At 35.7% G+C, this 27040-nt stretch overlaps 1 protein-coding gene and 1 non-coding gene across 4 annotated transcripts in view; one reads left to right on the forward strand and one right to left on the reverse strand.

Annotated features, from left to right (window-relative positions):
- IL1RAPL1 (interleukin 1 receptor accessory protein like 1) overlaps window positions 1-27040 on the forward strand; it is a 706285-nt gene that overhangs the window by 314823 nt on the left and 364422 nt on the right. The window lies entirely within an intron of this gene.
- On the reverse strand, window positions 26225-26297 carry TRNAE-UUC (transfer RNA glutamic acid (anticodon UUC)). Its single transcript has one exon. It is a non-coding gene; the product is annotated as a tRNA-Glu (tRNA).

The raw sequence follows: 27040 nt of genomic DNA on the forward strand, positions 1-27040 counted from the left end.
CTTTGTTAGATATATTTTTAATATCTGAAGAGAAGTGGCTAATCTGAAGTACTATGTTATATCTTCTAATTTCATATTCTTGTGATACAAAAACTTAAGAACTTAACCTTGTAAGTGTCAAGAAATTGAATGCTGTTTTTGAACATGAATGATGCATAATTATAACATGGAACACATTATGTCAAGGTTTTAAATTGCAGCCAAATACTTTTTTGACAATTCAAAACAAAAAGCAATAATTTCTTTTTAAAACATCTCCTTCAGCTTTTGAATTAACCTGGAAACAAAATTACAAGACACAACTTTGCGTGTTCATGGAAGATTTCATCTACTGAGAAACCTCCACTTATTTCCACTGCTCTTTTGGATTTCTTTGGGAATTTCTTTGATGATACTAAATTGTGACGTTTATAAGTTAGACTGCATGAATCTCTTCTCTAATATAGGTTCTGCTATATTTTGCCATGATACAAAGAGGGATACTGTGGAAGTCTAGAACAAAGAAGTTAAAATACAGCGAGGTCTTACCTGGAACATTATGTACAATTACATGCTTGCAGAATGAAAACTATTCACTTGAATTGAATAGGTTAAGAGGAATGATCAGGTCTCTTTGTATGATAATAAATAGTCCAGTTTTTAACCTTCTGAAAATTTACCTGCTTATACAATTTGCTGTCCAGAAGGTAAACACCAAGGAAGAAGGAAATATGGTGGTACAAGATCAAGTGACTGTAGATAAACCATAAATGTGTTAGAATTGACAAATTTTATAAACATTAAAACTTTTGGAGCAACATCTAGAGAGTTATAGGGCAAACATACTGAATTTAAAATCAATCTTGACGAAATTATATAATTCCTCTGCATTAAGAAGGTTGCTACTGAATATTGAGATTTTTTTCATTAGTAAGAAACACAGCTGTCACACAGCTAGCTCAAAACAAGGGTTTTACAATATAAAACAGAATGTAAATGCAAAAAAGGTTGTAAGTATGTTTTATAAATAGTCTGGTGTTACCATTTGTAGGCTTCTTTTATGTTTTCCTTTCAATCAGCAACTTAAAATATTTTGGTTTTTTTCTTACTGTTTCAGATGTACTTTTTTATTGTATTATTCTACAATGAACTTCAGGTTTACTTCTGAAACACATCGTGTTCAACCTACATTTAAATCTGTCCTCTAGATAAATGTCATCTCAGTATATTTTGGCAGTGACAGAAAGTAAATGAAAAGCATTTAGAATGTAGCATTAAATTTGTATTCCTAGGTCTTAACATTTCCTTAGTTATGATGGCAGGAAGGGGAAGAAATCTGTATTCTCTGTTGTAGAAGACTGTATTACTGTAGACTCCCTTAAATAATCTTGAATTGAGTAAGAAAAGCCTCTGTATCATGTCTCTTTAAACATTTATCTTTAAACCTGTCTCTTTAAACATTTAAGAAACCTAGTTGCTTTATTATTCCAGAATTTTCCTGTATTGCATATACACTAGTAAATTTCAGTGGCATTGAATGCACGATGACAAGATAATTCTTTAGTTTTTAAATTTGTAGACAGTTAATAAAGTGTGTGGTGCTTGGATCAATTAATAATAAAATGGTAGGTTAGGCTGTAATAACTCCAAATTGCTATTTCTGATTGCTTCCTTACCTGACACCTTTGCACATTGTATATCTTGGCACACCCAATTAAAGTGTTAAACTCAAAAACATCTACTTTCCAGATTGAAATAATTTCTGGAATTTTGTTTTTATTAATTGTTGGTGAATGTAAAGTCAAGACTGAGAACTTTTCCAGGTGGGTATTTTATCATCTCAGTTACTCCTAAAAAGTTTATACCTGGTTGTGTTACACTGGAAAGCTACATTATTTTTATACTAATCTCATTACTAACACCACATACTATTATTTTGTGTTTTGAAATGTACTTGCATTATTATCACACTTACTGTATAAAATATCTTTCAGTTTTCTAGAAAAGTGGTTCAGATAAGTTATGTCTGAAAGATATGAAGATATGATATCATAGAGAAAACTTTTCTCCAAGAATAAGGAGTCGTGCTCAAATAACTTCAAATAGCTTCTCTTCTGTTGTGTAGGGATACCCTGATCTTGCTACACAAGAACTATTCTGGCATCTTTAGTGATATGTGAAGCTCTCAAGGTTATTTTCCATTTCAAAGAGAGCAGGTAAAAGCAGAATAGTGAAGTTATCGGATATTCCATATTGGAAAACCTGTTGTGAATTCAGTCAAGTTAAACCTTTAATCACATCTTCAACCTATTCAATAGCAAGAGACTACAGTGGGTCTATCCTAACATTAGGAGTACATAAGCAAATGTTTTCATGATCCCCTGCAAGCTTTCACTTCAGGTAGCTCCATAAAATGCACAGATTTGGTCAACATCTAAAGAATAGATATTTAGTTTACAAAGGCATCATTTCAGAGAATGATTAATTGTGGGATTTCTCTTATCTGTATTTGGCATATTCAGATATTACCTTATGAAAATAACTGACCAACAAGCACCCAGTACTAATAAGCAGAATGCAGGACTGGCATTAAACAGCAACTCTTCTTACAAAAATACAGTTTTGATTCTGGATTGGGGGTTTTGGTGTTTGGGTTTAGGGGTTTTTTTGGGGTGTTGTTTGTTTGTTTGGAACTGGTTTTGTTTTATTTTGTTTTGAGGGTTTGACTGGTTTTTGTTTTAGTATTAAAGAAATGGTAGAGAAGAAAACATAAAGGGATAAAAAAGGAAAAGTAGGAAAAATGAAAGGTTGAGAAAATTGTGAAAGACATTGCTTGGATAGTCAAGATCTTTTAAAATATTCATAAAATAGGAACTTTTCTGTTTCATTTGCCATGCCTTATGTTTCATTGTGGTTTTCAATTCCTGTGTGATCAAATTGTTTTCTCTGGATGACACAGAGCATCTGATTAAAGAAAAGTAAAAGGAAAACATGAATTTTAGACTGTAATAGAAGTGAACGAGGATTATCCTCTTAGCTCAGATAACTGCCAGCTGGCACTGCTTGTAATTGCAAAGAGGTCTGTATCTTGAGCACTAGCTGGAATATTACAAAATGTAAGATCAAGTGCAGGAGCTGGACGAATGTAACATACCCCATTTAATAACTTTGTTCTGGTTTTGTTCTAAAGAAATGCATATAACTTTTTTCTTCCTTATGAGAATAATACAGCATTAAAAGGATATATTCTATTGTCGTCTTGCAATATAGCTAAACTTTCTCTTTTAGATAGTGATTCCTGTTTAATGAAAATATTGCTATAGAATAATAGTATATAATATGACTTCTAGGGATGTGTTACATAATTCTAATATTAGATGCTTTTAATTACCAATTTTCATATACTCTTTAATGGGTTATTTCTATTCAGAGAATTTTACTTGTATACACACATATATAAATACAAACACACATTTATATTAAAAAACCCTCTACTTTTAGTCAATGAATTGTGCTTGGGAAATAAATAATGTATATGCAAATTGCATGCAGTTATTGCTAAGGTTGCAGTTTTAATTTTAATTCTTTATCAGAAAGATTTATTGTAAGTTCAATTTGCATTTAAAATATTTTAATCTTCTGACATGAACTATAGTTAGATTGTATTATAGATTATGTTTCCATAAAGTTTCTGTTATTAAACATAATGATTAAGTTTTTGGATTGTGTTTTTTGTTCTTGGCTTAGGAACATTTAGCTCTTGGTTTGCTGTGTTTTTCTGTATTACATGTCTAAAATTTGGATTGAATCCCCGTGTTCCAAACATTATTTGAAAACTGACATTTCTGTCAGTTTCTAAAGATTACTTAACATGTAGAAAAATATTTACTGAAGAATGTGTTTCAAAAAGAATACTTTCTGTATGGTAAGTAGACTACTTTCAATAGGTAAAATGATTTATTACTAAACTGAAGACTTGTCTATCAAGAACTAGGATATGGTACCCATTTGTCTTTTGAGCTTCCCATCCTCATGGGATGAACTCGCATTTGAGTGTGTGCAGGCAGGGGCTGTGCCTTTAGTGTTGGTCTCTCTGCTTTTCTTAAACAGACCCTGGGACCATAAAGTCTTCCATTCTTCTTTACTTTTTGCACATTTTTTTCATGTTGATCAATGCATCACTGCATGTCATTTTCAAAGGAAAATTACAAGACAATTGAAAATCGGGGCAGTTTAATTTTTTTGTTATTCCTGCGATGATGAAATGAACAACTTGTCTGAACCTCTGATTTCTCAGTCAAGTGATTTTTTTTATGACATATCAGTGGCACTGGCATGTTTATCCTCTTTCTGCTATCCTGTGGAGAAAGGTTCTGAGCCCTTGCAAGGTCATAAAGTTGTAACTAGTGAGCTGCTGGTAAGCAGACAGATGCTTACCAGACAGCAATGTCTAGAAGTGAACAATTATGTTCTAGTTTTGTGATTTTTTTTGTATCATAGACTTCTAATACTATTTTGGAAATTATGATAATAGGAAAGCTTGAGCTTTGTTACTGAAATAAACATTTTTTATTAAAATTTTATTAAAAAATAAAAGAGAGGCTAGAATTATTTGCATACTGATGATAACCTTCAAAGATGGCTTTTCTCGCTTTTAGAAGATTAAACATTCGCTTAAGTTAACATGAACATGTTTGGTACTCTTCTTTCCTTAGAATATCTTATAAGGACGCATTCTGTAATTTCTGTAACTACAGCTGTATTCAGGGTGTAGTTCTAGCTTTAAAATTAGAACTATAGCAACATAGTCGTGTACTCTCATTTGTTTGAAATTACTTCGAGAGATGAAATGCAATGTGTACTTTCATTTTGCATTTGGTTTTTTCTCTGCCACAGAATTTGTAAATGTATCTAGGGGAAGCTTACTTTTTCTCATTGCAAGCAAGTGTATTTATCAGGGCAAATGATGAATCTCATGTGCTTCATAATATAGCATTGCAAAGTATTGAAAATTTCTGTTATAAAAACCTATAGAAACAAAAGCTCTTTTTTTGGAGGGATGGAAGAAGCATACCTTTTTTCCCCATTTATTGTGAATGCCATTATTTTATGAATTTAACATTGAGCCACTTCATTCATACTAAGAATATGGTAGGATGATGTTGTTGTATCAAAGCAGCAGTCTTAGTCACTTCCTTTTTTTAATTTCTTTAGTGAACTGAACTTTCTCAGTTGGATCTGTTGGACCATTTAACCTGCAAGCTTTGTTATTGACTTTCCTAGCTCAAAGAATCTCATTGAAGGTGTCCTTCTGGTATTCAGATCATAAGATATGCCCAGCTGCCTGTTGACGCTGTTGCCTTCTCTGATTTGATAAGCAGAGGTACACATATGTCAGACCCCAGGGCTAAGATTAACTCCTATTTATACATCCTTTCTTCATTAAATTCTTTTTAGGATTTATTTGATTAATTCATTATAATTTAAGAAAAATGAAACTAACTTTTTTTTTTTAATATGAGGGTTTATCACCACTATCACTGTCTTAGTTTGATTTGGAGTGTGTGATCAATCTATACTCATCCTGGAGAAAATGTAGAAGGTAATTCAACTGATAATGCAGAAGAGAAATGCTTTTGACATTTACTAAAATTTAGAAAAAGCTTTATAAATAATGGTATTCTGCAAAGTCTTAGGCATGAAACTATTCAACATAAAGTTTTTGGAGCAGCAGTGCTCTTGGTGTGTTTTCCTGTGGAGATTTTTGGATCTATAATATTTTTTGGCTATAAAATGTTAATAAGCTATTTTTCTCATCCTCAGAAATAATGATCTGTTTTGTTTGAAGAGCAGTTTATGCTTTTCTCAAAATAGTAGCTGTCACTGTACTGAATTCATCTGTTCTGCTCTGTAAGGGAAAATCCTATGTATCAGAATGCACACCCATCAACCATATTTAAAAGCTTGTATGTATTTGGCCATCATTTCTGCTACATTGCCTAAACTGTTCATTTATTCTACAGTTTAAAATACAAATCAGACACAGAAATATTGAATATCCACCTGAATATCACTGAAGTTTTGTACTCTTCTCCTCAGTTTCCTTTACAGAATTATCCTGAAAGGAACTTTTATATGTACAACAATATAAGAAGTTATTCACACTCACTTGTTGTGTGTAACTAAATTTCTTATTTACCTGTACCTTTAAGTCAAACAATTAGAGCAGGAAGAGGTTTTCTGCTGTTTCATTTTTGTTCCTTTTCATGTAACAACAAGGTTTGGAAATTGGTTATTTTGCTTTATGGGAATGTTTAATGATCCTTTTTAAAACTAGACATGTGCCATTTTTTTCTATGTTCAAAACAAAATCTAAGTAATTATAACATTAAAAAATAACATACACATTCTTCCTTTTCTGGAAATTATATCAAATTGGGGTTTTAAAACAATCCACTGATTTAAAAGCAACTGTTTTGGACAGGGATGTTAACAACACGGAATGATGTGAGTGCAACTTAAACCACTGCTCTTTAACCTGCTAACCGGCATATCTTGCATGAAATTCTGTTTCAAGCAAAATTGGTGGTATTTCTTCCAGCTATTTAAATAATACAAGGATTAATTTTTTTACTTGACATCTTTGAAGAATGGTACTGGCAAAAGGGCTGGATGTGTAGTTAACTGAGCATGTGTAAGATGTATGCTTGCTGAGCACTTCTGACAGCCAAGGGAGCTCTAGGCAAGTGTGGGATAGACCTGTACCTGTAAACAGTTGCTGAATTAGTGTGGGTGTTATAATTTTTGATTATTGAAATTACTTATGCACAGAAGTTAGCAGAACACATAGAAAATGAAGTTTCTGTATAATCTTGCAAGTGTCCTGGCATAATGGAATTCCATAGGATGGGGTTTTTTTGGCTGTTTATTTTTCAGCGCTGTATTAACGTGCTTTAATGTTTTGAATATAAAACATTGGGTTGCAAAAAAATAAATTGGGTTGGAATAAATGATAATTATGGAAAGACATTTTCACTATAAGTAACTGTAGTGGAGAAAATCTTTTTAGTTACAGAGTCTTAGAATGGATCAAACTACTATAAGGAATACAATAATGTAAGAGTACAAACTAAATTAGAGGGAAAAGAATGAAATTTTGAGTGCCAGAGAAGTCTTTTATAAAAATAAATTTAGGGTTTAGAAAAAACATGGAAGCAAGTAAGCTCTCCATGTTTGTCACATTGCAGTGGAAGATCAGATGGAGACAGGAAAGTGGTGTCTCTCTTTGCTGAAGAAATTGGGTACTTCTAATGAGCATCCTGAATGCAGAGAGTTTTTTTTCTGCTGAGTTAGAACAGAAACCAACATTCAACTCTATTAGATAATTTCTGGCCATCAGGAGAAAGCTGCTATTCATATCTCTTTCCCATTTTTAAAATTCCCCTGAAAGCCATGTACCAATTCTGAGACCTCTAACAAATATGTTAAGTTCAATGCAGTCCTACACAACTCCTCTGCAAATCTCTAACGTCATAGCACACACATTCAGACGTCTTTCCCCAACTTTAACATATAAATATCAGTTTCTAAAATTCAAGGTATTTACTCATGGCTCTATGTGACTGCTAACTTGAATGTCCTCAGTGAGGACATTTTTTGTAGAATGTGTTAGAAACAAAAAGCAAAAAAAGCCTCTCAGAATTTAAATTGATGTATTTGTCAACTAATTGCATGTTGCAAACTTTGTAGTTCTTGAAGATCTGTTTTTCTAAATTTCATCACAAAAGTTTGGGATTTCCATTCTGTTGTACTGTAGATATCTTATGCAGACATATTTTTGAAGCACTGATTATTTGATAGCAGAAAGAGTTTAGTTCATCTTTTTGTCGTAAAAGTACTTTTTGAGCTGGTAGGGGAAGGGAAGATTTTGTATTAGAGTCTTTACCACTAGGTATGGCAACTAAGAAAGCTAATACAAAATATTTTGATATTTAACTGTTTGAGGAGACTTACCTTGCAAGACTTTTAAGAATTTTGGACTTTTGTGGCAATGATCATGGGCCCACCTTTCTTGCCTGTCAAAATCCCTCTGGATGGAGTCCCGTCCCTCCAGAATATCAACCACACTACTCAGCTTGGTGTCATCTGCAGACTTGCTGATTGTGCACTAAATCCCATTGTCCATGTCCCTGACAAAAATGTTAAATAATACTGAATCCAGTGCAGATCCCTGAGGCGTGTCTTTCCTGTTCTCCACCTGGGCACCAAGCTGTTGACTGCACCTATTTGAGTGTGAGCATCCAGACAATTCCTCATCCACTGAGAGGCCCACCCATCAAATCCATGTCTCTGCAGTTAGAAACAAGTTAAGGGGCAATGACATGTTTTGCACTAGTCCAGGGGGATGATGTCAGTTGGTTCTCCCTATCTGCCAATATTGTAACCGCATCAGAGAAGACCATCAACTTGTCAGGCATTGTCAATCTTCAGTGAAGCCATGCTGGCTGTCTCAAATGCCCTCTCTGTTTCTCATGTGCCTTAGCATAGTTTCCAGTAGGAACTGCTTCAGCTTCATGTTTTTGAAGGACACTAAGGTAGTACAGGCTGGTCTGTAGTTCCATTTTTTGTCTTTTTAATTTTTTCAAGGCTATAGCAAGTCTCACCAAGGCAGTCTGTGAGCGTAAAAATCTTTTCCACTCTGGGTATAATTCTTCATTTTAGAGGAAGGAAAGCGAAACCATGAAAGCTTTAGTTAAAATTATCATTGTGAAATTACATCCCAACACAAATTTCAAATCTGAGTTAAAAAATCAAAGCAATGCAAGAAGTAAATATTTCTCTGAAGTACCTTAAAATGTGTGATGATGACATAGAATCATAGAATTTTTTAGGCTGGAAAAGACGTCATTTTTTCCACGTGTGCCACATCTTTTAAATACCTCAAGGGATGGTGATGCAACCAATTCCCTGTGCAGCCTATTAAAATGCTGGACCACCTTTTCAAAGAAGAATTTTTCATAATATCCAATATGAACATCCCCTGGTGCATCTTGAGATCATTTCCTCTCATCCTATCACTCATTACCTGGGACCTGGGCCCTTGTGACCTCAGCGATTTAAACATTGGGAAACCATTATTGGTAGTCAAGGAATATAAATAAGAAGTGGGCAGAAATAATGAAATAAAGATTAAAAGTGGTGTAGGAAACCACTCTGGCTTTGGCAGTCTAACTGCAAAGTGTAGATTTGTCACTTAAGATCTAATCCAACAAAACTGATGCCAGTGGGAGGTTTGCTGTGAAGTTCAATGAATATAAAATAAAGTTCTAGCTAAATCAGTTTGAAATTCTGACCTCATTTTCTCTTTCCCTCCTTTAATTTTCTTTAAAGATTTTTTGTCTTAAAAACTGAACTATGACACCTTAGGCAGAAGCATCATACTGTCCCCTGTATTTCAAGAGATCACCTTTGTATCTCATGAGTATTCAAAAAAGTTGTGTGAAAAATTGTACTTAATTGGTATGGATGGGTGCCCAGTATTTTCTAAAAACATAAAGCTTTCTACAAAGAACCATGCATTCAGCAGATTGTCACAGTTTAAGAAAACCCACTGCTCCCTTCCCAATGAGACAAAAGATACAGATCAAATGCTGCATAGAAGTGGCTTTAAAATGTGTATCAATTTAGACCCAAAAACCTGCATTATTTAATAATAGTAGGCTTTAACAGAACACACACCACTCTAACTTATGTGATTAAATGACACCTTTTTCCCATCTCATATTGGCAAAAGACAGTGTGGTTAAGATTTAAGTGTTTATTGGTACTTTACAGTTTCAGCTGTAGTGTGCAGTAAAAATTATATATATTACTCTCTCTATTAAAACATTTTTTCGTGGCAAAAAGTGATACTCCCCTCCATATTTATTTTTTATACGTAATAAGGAGATAGTAATCCTTTCTGGGTATGAGGATGCTTAGGAATCCAAACTAGTAATCTTTAAGAATTAGTTCTTAAGGTTCACTTCATTATGAAGCCATAAAGAGCAAAGACCAACTGCTACTCCAAATATGTGGTAATTCAAAACAGATGTTATAGTACCAGAGAGGACTGTACTTCAAATTCATTTTAATTACTCTTGAGAACACTTTCCAATGACAAATCTTGTTTTCTGCTCCCAATTCTGAATAGAAGCCATACCACCTAGCTGCTTTTTAATGCATCATTAGGCTGAAATCTTGCTGGGTTTAAAATCCTTTAGCCTGAGGCCAAATCCATTTTGACCCATGAGCCTTCAAAAAATGAATGTCTGATGAAAGAGCTTTTTCAGCAGAGAACCACCAGAAGGATTTTCCCAATAAGGTATCCTAAATTATATAACCTGTAGAACAAAGAGATTAAAACCAAAAAGTACAGAATATTGACAGGTCTTACTTAAACTGAGATACTTCCTTGAGTGCTTCTGACAGTTCCTTTTAGCCCAAATTGCCCCATCTCTTCCTTGCATAAATTGACTTTGACTTTCAATGGACTGTTTGCAACTCAGCCCTGGTGCACCCCTCTTTCCTTCCATTGCTTTCCAGACCAGCATCTTTGTGATTCTAGTGTTTCCATCTGAGTAACATTTACCTCCTGAGCAGGTGTCAGGCTGAGGTTTATTTTTTTCATGTTCCTCATGTGGGCAATTTATCTTCTACATTGCTTTGCCTATTTCTTACCTTCCTTGTTTGATTCAGCTTTTTATATTGAAGGAGGGTGGTAACATATAGGTAAATATATGTATGGAGCATTCACATCATCATATGTTCGAAGTTGCCAATCTCTACAAAACATTTCAGCCTTTTCATAGCTATTTGAGCTATTTAGATTGGAAATAAAAGGAAATCAGGTCAAGAACATCTGAATTTAAATAACTGAAATTATATATCTAGCTAATAATGAAAGTGACTTGACATCAGTGGAACTGCTATTGCTACTATAGTTAGGGATATATCTTTAAAAATTAAAAATATAGTAAATTTTCTTAAAATCTGTAAATATACTGATTGAAGTTAAATGACTTTAAACTCGGTGATAAATGTAGTTCATTTTTTATGAACCAGAACTGATATCATATATTATGGATTTTTACAGTGAAACCAATGACATCTCATAAGCATCATAATTAAATCATTAAATCATTATGGCCCCCAGGGGACTCTATTGGGATCAGTAGTGTTTAATATCTTAATCAATGATACAGAGAGTGGGATCAATTGCAAATCTGCAACCAGTACCAAGCTGAGTGGTGAGGCTGACATGTCTGAAGGATGGGGTACCTTCCAGAGGGACCTGGACAAGCTTGAGAAATGGGCCCATGAGAACTTCATGCAGTTCAACGAGGCCAAGTGGAAGATCCTGAAAGTGGGTGAGGGCAACCCCTGGTATCAGTCCAGTCCAGGCTGGGGGATGAACAGATTAGGAGAAGCCCTGCTGAGAAGGACTTGGTGTTGCTGGTGGATGAGAGGCTGGACATGAGCCAGCCATGTGCATGCACTCACAGCCCAGAAAGCCAAAAGTTTCCTGGGCTGCATCCAAAGCTGTGTGGGCAGCAGATCAAGGGAGGGGATTCTGCCCCTTTACGCTGCCCTGGTGAGACCCCACCTGGAGAACTGCATCCAGCTCTGGGGTCCCCAGCACAGGAAGGACATTGACCTGTTGGAGCAAGTTCAGAGGATGGTCACCAAGATGATTAGAGGGATGAAACACCTCTCCTATGAAGACAGGCTGAGAGAGTTGGAGTTGTTCAGCCTGGAGAAGACTCCAGGGAAATCTCATTTTGGCTTTTATTACTTGAAGGAGGCTTACAAAGGGAAAAACTTTTTAGCAGGAATAATGCTAAAGTTTTAACCTAAAAGAGGGTAGATTTAAACTAGTTATAAAGAAAAAGCTATGAGGCTGGTAAAACACTGGAACAAGTTGGCCAAAGAGGTGGTAGATGCTCCAAGGTCAGGCTGGGCTCTGAACAACCTGATCTTTATGAGGATATGCCTGCTCATTGCAGAGTGATTGGACTAGATGACCTTGGAAGTTCCCTTCCAACACAAAGTATTCTATGTTTCTCTGATTTGTGATATTTAGAAGTACATGGATGAATAAAAATCTTAATAAAATATGAAGTGTCTTAAGTAGAGCTGATATTTTATTTTATTAATGTTACAGTTATATTTGACAAAGTAGATTCAGAGATAAACTTTTTTTTTTTTTTGAAAGGAAACATGAGCATAAAAAAGAAACCCAAATCATCAAAACAAATCCTCAGAGCTTCATGGAATCAGATGCAAATTTTGCTGATTGGGGAAAATAATGTTTAATATACATAAGAAAATGTAATGTATGTATTTATGCTGATCTTCATGTTATCTTATAGAACTATTTCAGGTTTTTATTTTAGGACTGAAATCCAATGTATCTCCCATAACTCATTGTAAATCAAGAGATGTTCGTTCATCTGGGAAGCTGGCATTCACAGCTCTGTGGCTGTTTTCTGAACTGCAACTCCCACGAGCCATAGCAATAACATCACAAGGGCCATGTTTCTGTTCTTTCCTTTATTCACAGAAAAGAAAGCATTTTCTGTGGAGAAGATAAAAAAGGAGTGGAACAATCCTTGGACAAACACTAATAACTGACTAATTGCATTGTATTGTGAAGAAATGAGATAGGTCTTGAAAGCTGCAATGAAAGTTGCATTGTGTTTAGTTCCTCTGTTTTTCTCAGATAGAGATCGATTTCTAGAGAAGCCATGATCATTACATTTGCAACCGAGGACTGAAATGTGAGACAGCAGATATTACTTCAAGAAATACACTATTGAAATATATATTCTAACAGCTAATATGTCAATAACATATTGCAAGCTTACAGTAGTCTTGGCTGGAATGGCAGCAGTCCGTTTTGCCATTTCTAGGTCACAATTGTTCCCATTTATGTAAGTTTAAAACCGCATCCTAGGAGACACCTTGACAGACTGACTTGACAAACTGCTCCATGGTGTTGCCTGTCAAAATCAGCACAGTCCCTGAAGGGACAAAGCTGAGGATTTCCACATGCCATCACTCAGCTGCTTCATGTCCTGTGTTAGAAATAAGTTTCCTTGAATAACCCAGTCTATGCAAAATACAGCACTTGATTCCCACTACCTCTTACCAGTATTTGTACATTCCCACACTTAGGACCTTCCCTAAGGATGACTTAGGAAACTGTTTTGGTCCCGTAGGGTCCAAGGGACCCAAAATATGAGATGGAAAATGTGGAATGTAAAGACATTTGTCCTCCCTCTCTCCTTCAACTTCTTGAGGGGAAGGATGGAAGTGTGTGTGAATTAACCTTTTTTTCAAGTTAAATGTGCCATTTGCCACTTAGTAAGGGAAATATTTCCATAGTAATTGCTAATAAATGAGGAAGTCCATGCATAAATAAAAAACATTCAAAAATAAAATAAAAATGGTTTGGAAATATACTAACTTACTTAAATACAAAATCAGGGTTGAATTTGCACTACATATAAAATTAAATGCTTGCATTTTACATAAAAGTAACACTGCTTTAACCCTTTCTATTTTTAATGTCTGATGATCTCATTTATACCCTCCAGCAAGGAGGATTTTTGTGAGGTTTCAACCTAAAGGAGTACATTTCAGGTCCAGTGAGGAGGAGGAGCAGGAAGAGGAGGAGGAGGAGGAGGACCATGACGTCCCTAGAGAAGACCTAGCATAACTAGAACAAGGTTGTATTTCCAGAAGTGAGCCACACTCTCTGATCCCTGTGGTACCAGCCTTCCTGTGCCCAGGCACAGGCAGTGAATGTGCAGCTGATGAATACCGGCAGATGGAGTCTGCTTTCACCAGTCTAGCCAGAGCCTGCATGTCAGTGAAGAGAAACTATAGTAGAATGGAGGCTTAAAATGAAAGGAGATACATAATTAAAGAGTTGAGACTCCTTATCATCATGTCATTTTAACCTTGTTCCATTAGCAAAAATAAAATAAGTCACTGAAGACCAACTGTATTTGAAAGAGTCTATTTTAAACTCATGTTCCAAATTCCCTCTGAGCTTAGAATAAGCTGGACCAGTTTTTGCTGATAGTAACTTTTAGTCACTATGCTTTCTGTACTGATATATTGTGATAATTCCATTTATATTGAGTTGGACAATGACACTTTATATGCCTTCAAATTAAGTTAATGTAAATAAATAAGTTAATAAACATCCTATTTCCATTTTGACTTTTACTCATTTCAAATCATAGCAGGCATTTAAAGAGATTACTGCTCTGCAGAAACAAAAGAAGCAACTAATAGAATTGAATAACTTCTTGTAGCAGTATGAAAGTACGTTACATGGCTCTCGGTAGGAAAAAATGTACAGTTTATTAGCAAAGAGACAGAGCTAGGGCTCATTGTGGTTGGGACCAGGGAGCTCATTGCAGTTCTACAAAACTGTAAATGTCAGATCTTGGTTTAGTTGTGGTTCTTACACATCTGCATAAATATTTTCAGGGTGGAAATTATAGTGGATCGTGTTTGTAGGCTATGTAAACAGGTCCTCAATTGTATCATAAGTGAAGGAGAAATGGTGCTATGTCTCATCATCAGTCTCCAACAGCTCCTCTGATAAAGACAACTGCATGTTAGTTTTCAGAAAAAAGCTGAATACACAGAGCCTTTCTCTTGGTGCTGACATGGTGCTCAGTGAAGATAAAAATTATAATGTTCTTTGTCCTGGAAGGTGCTTGTATGGTACTTATACATATTTCAACAAAAATAAAAGGCTATAAGATTTGAGATTTAAAGTCAATAGGAGAGTTATGCCTTGGTAGAGGGGGTAAAGTAGTTTGATTTTGGAGTTCACACAAGTGGGTAAGCTTGAAGGACTGTATGATCAACATTTTATTCAACTTCTTTATAAGTAACTTCTTTCTTGAAACATCTACTGTTGCTAAATAAAGCTAATCTTCCCAACAGGGAATTTCACACAACCCAGTGAAGGTACCACAAAAATCCCAAACAAGCAAAACCAGAAGAAAGAGAGTAGACAAAATATTCTTTCTGAATCCTAAGATGAGAGGGCATCTGAAGATCCAATGTTCTGTCATTGGGTTAAAAGAGACTATTGGACTTCTTTCAAACCAATTTCTAATTTCATTAAAGTAAATTGCATGCTTTATATTGCTGATGCAGCCAGCCATTATTGGACTAGCATAATATAAATTCTGTAAGCCACTGATGGCATTTTTCTGGTGCCATCTTAAAAATTATTTTACTTAATCACCTTTTACTTCTCTAAGAAAAGTTTGAAAAGTGGGCTGTATTTGGGAGACTGAAGGAAATGAAAGTAACTGAGTGAATTCAGTGAAAGTTGCCCTCTTCTATCATTATGGAGAAAGTTCCCTGAAGTTCTTTGGAGCCTTCTGCAAATACATGAATCTTTCAGGAATTTGCTATCAGAAGCAACATGATAGCAAATAAATATTGTCGTGTTTTCCTGATTATGAGATAGAAGGATAAGTAGCTCTTCCTTATTGCTTGAAATAGGTACAAAGCTGTTTGTCAGCTTACAGTTGACTTCAGTGGTTTAGGGAGTACTAAATTTTTTAGCAACTTTTCAGTCCTAAAAAAAATTAACACAGTACTCATGGATAATTCAAATAACAACATCACCTGTAAACTATTCTTACAGTTCATTTCATCAAAGGTATTGTGTCTAATAACACGTATTGAAAAAAAAATCTTCATATTAACAACAGAATTATTTGTCTTTGAAGAGGAAATGTATTTTCTTACTAAATATTTTGGTCAAAGATCAAGAATCTTGAAAAAGATCATATTCAGCTTCTTGGCTGGAGAGAAACATTCAAACTTCTTTAATATTAGTAACTAACAATTAGCCAATATAACATTGTGGAAGTACAGGTGTAGTGTAACAATGATGTCAACACCTCATTGCACTGGCACCGAGTTTTCCACCTTATCTCAGAGTCAAGAAAAGCTGTTTCAGATATTTATGATGCCATCATGTGGAGGATTCAGAGCATTGAAGAGGTTGAAATAGAGGATCTTTATTAGAAGAAGAACAGGAAAGACCAGCCCCAAACTAGTGCTGGTAAACTTAAACTATGAACAAGTGATTGAACTTAAGAAATCCTAGCTCACTTCTGAGCTGACAAACTTCTGATCTGCTTGTTATCATCAGGTATTTTCTTCTGATAGTCACACAATCCAACAGCATTTTACATTTAAAAAATGCCTGTACAATTTTTTCTCTAATGGAAAAGGATTTGGAAGGAAATGGAAAATTCTGTCTTAGGCTAACATAGATAAAGAAAAATAATGAATGAAAACTAATTTTCACTCCCTGAAATAGTTAAAAAACCATAAGTGTAAAAATAATATAAATAATATATTTCTCCAAAGCCTTCATACTTTCCCTTGGCCAAAGTAGTCTTGGGTTAAAGTTATGCAGCAACATGCAGCTGGAAGATTGCCTGAAAGTATATTGAAAGGACTAGGTCAAAGTTACAAGTATCCAGGCTTATATAGATGGAGACAATTATGGTCCTTTGTACATAATCTTAAAAAAAATCAGAAAAACATTTGTCTAATATTGATTTCAATGTCTTGATTTTTCCCTTTTTTTCAAGGACAAAACCATTTAATCCACCTAGGAAGAGAACTGAAGTAGGTCACTTCCTTTCTTTTTTTTCCTTAGATTGAAGATGGGATATTATAATAGTTCCTTTTAATTCTACGTACATTGGCCTGCACAGATGGCTGTGATTCATCCTACAAGCCTATTTATGCTCTTTTATTTGGCTGCGTAGGACAAGTTGTTCTTTACCAGTTCTTTTATGAGCATCCCATTGAATACCTCAATGCACACAGAATGGCACATCGTTTCCTAGACCTTATTTCTTTTCTTTCTCTGGAGAAAAGGGAAAAAATGAGCCCCCTAAACCTGCAGTAGATGTTTTCCCAGTTTTCTGCTAAGAGCATTTTGTGGTCCTAATCTTTCTTTATGGAACATAATACTCAATCTTCTGCTATTTCCGATGAAGAAACCCTTTGGTTGCTACAGCTGATGTCTCAACAGCTGGTCATCATCTTTTTAGATTTTTGTATGAGACAATTTGTTTGAAGATAACAATTGTCCTTCTATTTGCAGTCTAGGTTTGAGAGTAAGAAGTTTATACAAGGAATGTAAATGCATGGGGGTTTCTTCCCTATAGCAGACTTACACTGCTGTTAAAAAGTAACCTCTTACACAGGTTAATCTCTTTAAGAGGTAATCTGGATAATTTCTAGGCATCCATATTATGATTCCTCATTATTGCAGAAAAGAAAGCCCTGGTTTTGTAATTAAATATTTAATTTACTCATTTTGATTTTAAATGAGTTATCAGTTATTTAGTTTATGGATATAGCCTGGAAAATTCAATTATTGAGGTCTAACCTGTGTGAAATATTTTGGTAGCTATAAACAGATTAGCAGGAGATGAAGATTTATGTAAGAGGATGACAGGCATGAACTTTGTCTTTATGATTTCTTTATAGAGTTTTGATGGAGTGATAGATGATCCTTGAGTGGACTATACAGGTCCTATGTGTTTTACTGCAAATATGTTTTACATCAGTCACCAATCTCTTTTTCTGCAGGGGGTTAATTTTGAAAGTCATAGCCAAAATGTTGAACCAAGATGTAGTGTGGTATGTAGTATTAGAAAATTGGTTTTGCCTTGTAAATGGAACCTAGGAAAGGGAGGAATTGTATACAAACAAACAAACAAACAAAAAATCAGTAGATAAATTGCAAAATAAACTGGCTAAGAAAGTATAAATAATCAGGAAGACAAAACGAAATATGGGAAATAAATAAAACCAATGAGATTGTTTATTTGAGAAGGATCCTTTACAAGAAGGTCACAAGTTCTAGTCAGGTTACATCTTAAAATCCCAAACCTGCCAGTTTATTTCCCCAGTAGATATTATTCTTACATGAAAAGAGAAATGATCATTGAGTCTTGTTGGACTCTCAGAAGTTACATAGAAAAATTATTGTAAAATTACTTCTTAGCCTTGGGTAACAAGAAGAATTAGGAATCTGGGGATCTGTACTACATCATGAATTGTAGTACAGACAGTTACTGATCTGTGTGGCTTTATATTTTGCAGGGTTAGCATTCTGGTAACAATAGGAGATTTATAAGGGAAGGCTCTTTAGTCAGCTGGAGAATGCACTATAAACATTGTATTTTCTGGCAGTCTGAGACTTGAGGAGGGGAGGCAGTTTCCTTTTGACCTTAATTTTCGTGCTGATAAAATTAACTTTGGACAGACAAATGTTTTGCCTTTTAAATGAGATTCATGTACTCAGATTTGCATCAGCAACCCTGTTATAAATGCAATGGTGAGACGCCTCCAAACTTTTCATAAAATATCCAGTCAAATTTCAGTTCAAGTCAGTGTCTCTTTAAAACTATAGAAGAAGGATTTTGATACTATCTGAAAGCTGATAGAGTTCTTGAAGAACTCTATGGAGGAGGAGGGAAGATTCACTTTTTTCAGGAAATTAAGATTAATTTCCTAGAAGTTTGCTAATGCTAAATTATGCTTATTTTATCAGTGCTTTTGATTATACTTGCAAACAACTGCTAGTGTAAACCTTATAACCTGAATGCTTTATAAACCAGCAGCTTTGTTGAATGTGGACAGACAAATCGAAAGAAAATTGGGAGACAAAGGTGTTAAGAGCTGTTTAAACATTGCTTTTACAGTTTGATATGTGTATTGTGTTAGTCCATTCACGGATACAGGTAGCATAAACATGTGGCATGAACATATACATAGAGAGATGGTTATAGCCACAGTCCAAAACATGAGAGCAACATGTTATAAAAAAAGTATAAGGAAAACCAGGAAAAAATAACCAGTCTAGTTATATGACACATGACATGTTAAGTAAATTAATAGTCTTATTTATGTTGCAGAATTTGCAGCCAACATATTCCAGATTTTCTCATTTTTTGAGGGGAAGGAAAAAGAAGGGAAAAAACCCCAACAAAACAAAACCAAAAAAGCAAAAGCAAGAGCAAAACCAAAGCCAAATAAATTAACAAAAAAACCCCACAACAACTTGTTGAGTACATAAGCTAAACAACTACCTATTTAAAGAAAGATTTATAGTTCAAATTAAAATTGCAACCAAGCAGACTATTAGGAGCTGCCAGGAAGGTAAATCACAGTCACACCTAGTGAAAGTAAATACAGAATTACTACTGAGGGATACAGAACTATTCTGTAATCAGAGCAAAAAGAGGTCAGAGATTTTAGAAACACATAATGTGATAAGCAGAACTTTTTTACAATACTGATGCTCTTGATAATGGTGAAGTGACAGCAAAATCATCATAGTAAAACACAGTAAAAGCCAAGAACTGACATGGGTTTTCCCCCTTCCTTTAAGGCAAATATAGGGAGAAATTGAAATATTAATGAGTGAGGGTGTTTCCACTATTATTTACTTATGTGGCACAGCATGAGTTAGTTTTCTGGCACAGAACAGTTTGTGCACAGCTTGATCAGCAGAAATAGATCATCTTTGTGGGTAAGGAGCAATAGGGTCGCCCTTAACCAACATTATTTTTCGGTTGCAAACCAGTTCTTGGTAAAATTTACCGATCCTATTGAGTACTGAAGCCTGTAGATTGATTTTGTACATTACTGGAAATTACAGAGCGAGAAAATAATCTTTACTTTTAAAAAATTTCATGTTATAGAACATCTGTTTTAGTACCACTCTTTTTTAGCTAGGCTTTCTTTTCATAGACATATCATTTAATAGGCATTCCATTCTTAGTGTCGTAAGAGTTCTCATCTATATTCCCTAAATAATAATAATAAAAAAAAATTTAAAAGTTTGACAGCGGGAGATGTAAAAGGAGTGCTCCATTTCTCATAATTCTCTACCTGTGTTCTTATCATTTAAGATAAAACCAACATTTAATTGTACCTTTTGAGGTTTTAGTGTTTTTTTAAGTCTCAAGAGACTGTTACCAAGTTAAAAGTGTCTTCCCGTATTTGTCATAATAAACAATAGTTATTAAAAACAGAGAGAATTTTAAGTTATTTGTAAGACTGTTCATGGATGAAAGGAGTGTGATAAGTCATAATCACAGTATTACTACTATGTCTGCTATAGCCCAGAATCTGGCAGTGGTCAGCACTGTATGCACATGCTTATAAGGGCACTATCCCAGCCCTAAATACTTTGCAAATTACATGGAAAAATTAAAGAAAGCTATGAGAGAAGGATTTTCAATGTGAAGAACTGATGAAGGGCAGAATTTGCTAAAGGCTGCAATGTAAGCCTGTAGTAGTTGGACTCTACTGAATGACACCAGTGACATCCTTCTAAAGGTAATAAGGTCAAAAGTACCTTACCTATTCATTTTACTTGCCATCAAATATAAAATGTGATATTTTCTTTCTCTATCCCCCAATTTCGAGGTGCCTGATGTTTTGTGACAGCAAGGGACTAATGTTGAATTTTCCTTACGTGAATGTAATATTAATAATCAAATAGTTCCACAAATATATTTTCCAGTAATCTTGAAAATATTTGTTTCACCTTTGAGGTTCTTTCTTTATGTGCCAAAATGTTATATTATCAAAATTAGCAGACTAGTATACCTAGCAAGAAGTAACTCCTCTGCTTTGTGCTTACCTCCTGTAGTGAATCCTATCATGAGGCTGTCAGTTACTCCCTTCCTGTGGCATAAAGAAACCTTTTTCACTCAGCAGGATCCAAGATCCTCTGTTTCTGTCAGGCTCAGCACTGAGTGATGCCTGTCCTAGATCTCACAATAATGTGAAGAGGTGGTGGTGGTGAAATCAACATTTGTGATACAAAAAGCCAAATAGCTGGGGAATAGGATGCTTCTGAGCATGTGCGGAAAGGTTGATATTGTTAAAACAATTGAGAGAGGGGAAGATGCATTAATGATTATAATGCAGATGAGAAGTTTAAAGGTGCACAATAAATTTTACTTATGCAGGAGATGTTTGCAGCCCATCTGTGGGTTTCATGTATCATGATTCTAGCAATGCAGCCAGACCTTCACTGCTTGACAGTCCAGTCTTAATGTTTAAAGATGTCATTTGTGCAAAGAGGGGAATAACATCTGGGAGGATGTTAAGAAACTGTTCTTATCTGTACATACATATAAAAAGGATTGTCCTATATAAAATGATTTGTGATTTACCCATATGTGTGTAGAAAAGGGAATGTAGATTAAAGCTTTATACTTTATGACAATGTTTTGTTTTCTCTCTAATTTGTATGGCTGTGAAGATGCGTGATTAGGTTTGCCTAAAAATAAACATTTGCATAAGAGCTTTCATACACAGGAATTTTTGTATTAAAAAAATATCAATCAACTAGTATCAAGCTCTGTTACACAAGCTGGCCTTTAATTTGCACTGTGTTTTCAAGGAGTCACTTAAGGCAAAACATTGTCAGCTGGAAGTACTTTTTAATGTAACTTACTATTCACTCTTGCAGTCATTCTTTTTATTCCAGATTGTACCTCACATTATACCAACATTATAACTGAAAACTCTAATTGAAACAATAGCATTAGAAATGCTTAATACATAACATGTACTTTTATTTGTACAAATAGTTGCATACCTTCTTGTATAGAAATATTTTTAAGCCTGCTTAAATATGGGTGATTGTCAAAGAGGTATGGAAGTGCTTTGGGAAAAAATCCTTTTGAGTAATCAGTCCTTCCTATTCTCTTATCCTTATTTCCATCTTTTGCTTTACTGGAAACATAAAACTTGCACTTTTTTTCATTATTTCAGGAGTTATTTACATCTGGAGGCTAACAAGTGAAGCAAGTAAGCAAAGGCTAAGGTCAAATCAACAGGTAGATCTAAAGGAACCATAAAGCTTTACTAAATGTCCCCAGCCTAAACTAGCATTTCTGGTTTTAAATATGCATCACAATAAGCATCAGAGTCACCTGATGATTTCATTTCTGTAAATTGTAATCCTAGTCACAAGAGTCATAGAATCCTAGAATGAATAATAAAATGGTTTGGCTCCAAATGGGCCTTCAAACACCATTTAATTCCAACACCTCTAGCGTGGGCAGTGACATCTTCCACTAGACCAGGGCCTCATCCAACCTGGCCTTGAATACTTTCAGGGCTGAGGCACCAACAACTTCTCTGGGCAACCTGTTCCAGTGCCTCACCACCCTCTGAGTAAGAAATTTCTTCCCAACATGTAATTTAAATGTAATCTTTCAGTTTAAAGCCATTTCCATATATGCCCTTCTCATACATGCCCTTGTAAAAATTCTCTCTCCAGCTCTCTTGCAAGCCCTCTTTAGATACTAGAAGGTTTTTATAAGGTCTCCCTGGAGCCTTCTCTTCCCTAGGCTGAACAACCCCAACTCTCTCAGCCTGTATTCATAAAAGAGCTACTCCAGCCCTCTAATCATCTTGGTGGCCCACCTCTGCACTTGCTCCAAAAAGTCCCTGTCCTTCTTATGTTGGTGATCCCAGAGTTGGATGCAGTACTCCAGGTGGGGTTTCACCAGAGTGAATGGAGAGACAGAATCACCTCCCTTGACCTGCTGCCCACGCTGCTTTTGATGCAGCCCAGGATATGACCAGCTTTCTGGGCTGCAAACACACACTGTTGGCTCATGTCTGGCTTTTTGTCCAACAGAACCAAGTCCTTCTCCATAGATCTGCTCCCAGGGAATTCTTCTCCCACTCTGTACTCATGTCTGGGATTGCCCCAACTCAGGGGCAGCACCTTGCACCTGGCCTTGTTGAACCTCACAGGGTTTAGTTGGGCCCACTCCTCAAGCTTGTCCAGGTCCCTCTGGAAGGCATCCCTTCCTTCTGTTGTGTCAGCTGCACTGCTTAGCTTTGTGTCATCTGCAGACGTGCTGAGGGTATACTCAATCTCATTCTCTGTGTCATTGAGAAGGATATTAAAGAGCATTGGTTCCAAGACAGAGTGCTGAGGCACATGACTTGTCAGCAGCCTCCACCGGGACACAGAGCCGCTGACCACAACTGCCTGGCTGCATCCAGCCAGCCAGTTCCTTATCTCATAAATATTCCATCCTTCAAATCCATTTCTCTCCAATTTAGAGATATGGATGTCATATAAAATAATGGCCAGTCTTCGCGAGCGAAGATCCGGGGAAGGTCTTTACACCTTCCAGCCTGCGCATTGGATTTTTTAGGTGAGACACAGTGTGCGCGGAACTGAGCCCACCCTTTAATCCTAAGGTTCATCTGCCGGGGCCAAGCGAGCTTGGACGGTGGCAGCGAGGTCCTTAGGACGTAGGTGGGTTGCCTTTAAGGGCTAACGAGCCCCACCTGCCCGGGAGTGGCCCTGACCGGGATTCGAACCTGGGTCTCGGCGGTGATAGCGCGGCGCCTTTACCCCTAGACCACCAGGGGCTCCTGGATGTCATATGGGACTATGTTAAAGGCTTTGCAGAAGTCTAGGTAGATGACATCAGTCAGTCTTCCCTTGTCAACTGTTTCAGTCACTCCATCATAGAACACCACTATTTATCCATGGAGAAATCATCCCTGGTAAGGGTTTTGTCTCCTGTCTTCTTACTGAATTAATTCTTCCTTGGTTTTCAACTTTACCAGAAGACCTGACCAATAATCAATAATTCTGCCTGAAGTGGAACTCTGTTACTACTGAAAGAAATACATGAGGAACAATCACTCCGTAATTGTTTGACCTGGTTGTAACTTCTGTGCCTCTGCTTAGAATAAGTGCAAAGCACATGTCAGTATGCTATAGCAGTTATCCTGTCCAGAATATTGAAAACAAAGATTCAAGGGATCTGTGCTGAGAAGAACAGGTCCAGAAAACAACTCCATGTAAACAGCCTTTTGCAGTGAAATTCATTTCACAGCAAGACCACCTTGATGAAGATTGCATGTAGTATAAAATATGTTAGAGAAGCTCTATGCATAATTTAAATTACTCTCTTAGAGAAAATACAAGCAAACTGATGGATTCAGAGGAAAATATCTATACGTGGTGGCAAAAAAAATATCTACTGTAGCTACTTACCTGAAATATCTTTTCCCAGTGGTCCAATTAACTTTACAGTGTGGCACTAACACTCCATTTTTTCCCCATCAAAAAAGGTTTTTATGCTCTGAATTATACAGTGACCTTGTTTATATCATAAACTGCAAAATAAGGTGACAATTCTGTCATGTATTTAATGTAAAACATTTTGAAGAAGAAACATGAAGCTATAAAATAAAGTAGAGGCTTTTAGATAATATGTATTGCATATTTGGTGGTTTTGCAAAATGAATAGCAAATTTCTTGAATTCACGTATTTTGAAGGAAAATACTTCAGTGAAGAGGCTATAAAATGCAAATGTAAAATTAATTTGTTTTGCAGTTTTCTATTTTTAGAAAGCAGAACAGCCTCCACAATTATTTCTCTCTAAATGAAATTTAAAAAAGAAAAGCCTGCCATCTCTATGGAGCGTTGTATGATTTCCAGCAGTGCCATTTGATTTTTGGCAGCAGGAACGCCTGAAAGCAGCAAAAAGAAACCAAAACCTTTTTTTTATTTATTTTTTTTTTTTAAATTTTCTAATGGTTAAGTGCTTTAGTTATCGTGTAAGTCCAATCCATATTAGTATTTCAGAGTGGAGTTTTTTTACTGTACTCAAAATCAGTGGCATTTGAATAAACTGGGAGGAAGACTGGGGTATTGTAAAGATTCATGAATGACTCATCAGAGTCAGCATGCCTGTTGAGGAACAGCTATAGGAAATACACTTTGGGGTCCCTTTAGACTAACGTTCAAGTCAAGTCCACCCTTATATGCCTTGATGTTTGGTTGTTTAAAACTAGGCTTTGTTCCTGCCTTGGAATAATGGAAAGTTTAAGCAGACCAACAACAGGGTGAAAAATTTGAAAAACCTTAGAAAGAATGGCATGGCAAGATTTCCAATTAAGGTTTACTCAGAGAACTTTATCTCAGAGAAAGAGATGATCCAAGTACTTCTGCAGGTCACAAATTGATTACAAATTAAATAAAGTGCATAAAATAGTCTTTCAGATTATGTAATTTTTCTTTAGGTCTTGAACCAGAACTGTTTTCTAGGGAAAGTCATGTATGAGACCACTGTGAGAAGTACAAAGCTTAATTTATGACTCATCATGCAAAACAAAAAACTGAATCTCACAGCAGTCAGTTGTCTACCAGTTAGCTTTTGCAATCCTGTTTATGGGCTTGCCCAGCAGAGGCATCAGGCAAATATTTTTAAATAACTGGAGTTCTTATAGATTCAGAACTTAAAAATCAGAATCTGCAGTGACTCTTCTCAGCCATCTTTTCCACCATCTTTCTCTTCCTAATGTGGCCTTACTGTGGTCTTGCAAATATTTAGGTTGGGCTTTTGTGAATTCTACTGGGAACTTTTACCCTGACACACTGTAAGTGTGTCTAAACTGAATAAAATTTATTTCACTACAAAAGAACAATATAAAAGTCAATAAAATGTTCACATGCAAGGCAACACATTCTGGAAAATAATTATTGCATTATATGATAAAAGTTCATATGTTAAAGAGTAAAATGCTACTATGAAGACTTTATTATGCAATCTTGCACAACACCAGAGAGAAACTCATTGAGGTTTCAACAAACAGTATAGTCATAGTAAGCTGTTAAAAGAAAGTAGGGAGATTAAAATCTCAATTTGCACAGCATAGCTCCACTTAGGATTTATATTCAGGGAACCACTGGCAACTCAGCTAGATAAGATCCTATCAATTTTGCATGAATAAATTACTTTGGTATAATTTTTAAAATATTTTTGGCAAATGCCATAGGGCTTCAACATAAAGGGCAGTGCAAATTCAATATTACAAATGTGGTACACTTAAATATAATAATAATAATAATAATAATGGCCAGTCTTCGCGAGCGAAGATCCGGGGAAGGTCTTTACACCTTCCAGCCTGCGCATTGGATTTTTTAGGTGAGACACAGTGTGCGCAGAACTGAGCCCACCCTTTAATCCTAAGGTTCATCTGCCGGGGCCAAGCGAGCTTGGACGGTGGCAGCGAGGTCCTCAGGACGTAGGTGGGTTGCCTTTAAGGGCTAACGAGCTCCACCTGCCCGGGAGTGGCCCTGACCAGGAATCGAACCCGGGTCTCCGCGGTGAAAGCGCGGCGCCTTTACCACTAGACCACCAGGGGCTGTAAATATAATAAGGTATGTGGGTATCTGTGGATGGAAATTATAATCACATTAAAACGTGATTCACAGTAAATTGATAAAACTAATATTGTTTTTCTGAAGGAAAAGGTTTTCTGCTATATGACACAAAAGAGTTTAAAAAAATACCTGGAGTTATTTGTACCTATTATACCAGCACAGTAGATTTGCTTAAGTTATTCACAATGATCTATTCAATGCCTCTAATTTATGTGAATGTTGTTGATGTAAAAACTTGATTTCTATCCAGTTTTCCTTCCTTCTTTACTTTACCACAATGCAATAGATACCATAATCTGAAACAGAAAAACTCTGTAACTAGTTAAACAATTTAAATATTATTGTGGAGTACTGCATTTTATTATTTTTAAAAAAATATGTCAGAACTTATTTTCAAAATATTGTGATATTTGGTTCACAGGAAATATATGACCTGGTGGCTGAGGTGAATTGCAATTGCTCTAGTCTGTTATGGCTACATGAAGCTCTCAATGGGCTATCACAGCCCTGCTGTGCACACGTGCAGCCATCTCAGGACATCCCTCATTTGAGAGATGAACAGGTACTTGAGGAAGGCAATATAAAACGATCAACTATTATTATTATTATTAAGTAAAGGCAACGTAACATGAATTTTTTTTTTTCTTAAGAAATTGCATTAATTTTCTGGGTTTTCCAGTAAACGAATTGTTGGGAACATCTAAGAACTTCTCAGGTTTACATGA

The sequence above is a fragment of the Myiozetetes cayanensis genome, unplaced genomic scaffold (assembly GCF_022539395.1).
Source record: "Myiozetetes cayanensis isolate MyiCay16 unplaced genomic scaffold, myiCay2020 scf5-8, whole genome shotgun sequence".
In the NCBI taxonomy this organism is placed as follows: Eukaryota; Metazoa; Chordata; class Aves; order Passeriformes; family Tyrannidae; genus Myiozetetes; species Myiozetetes cayanensis.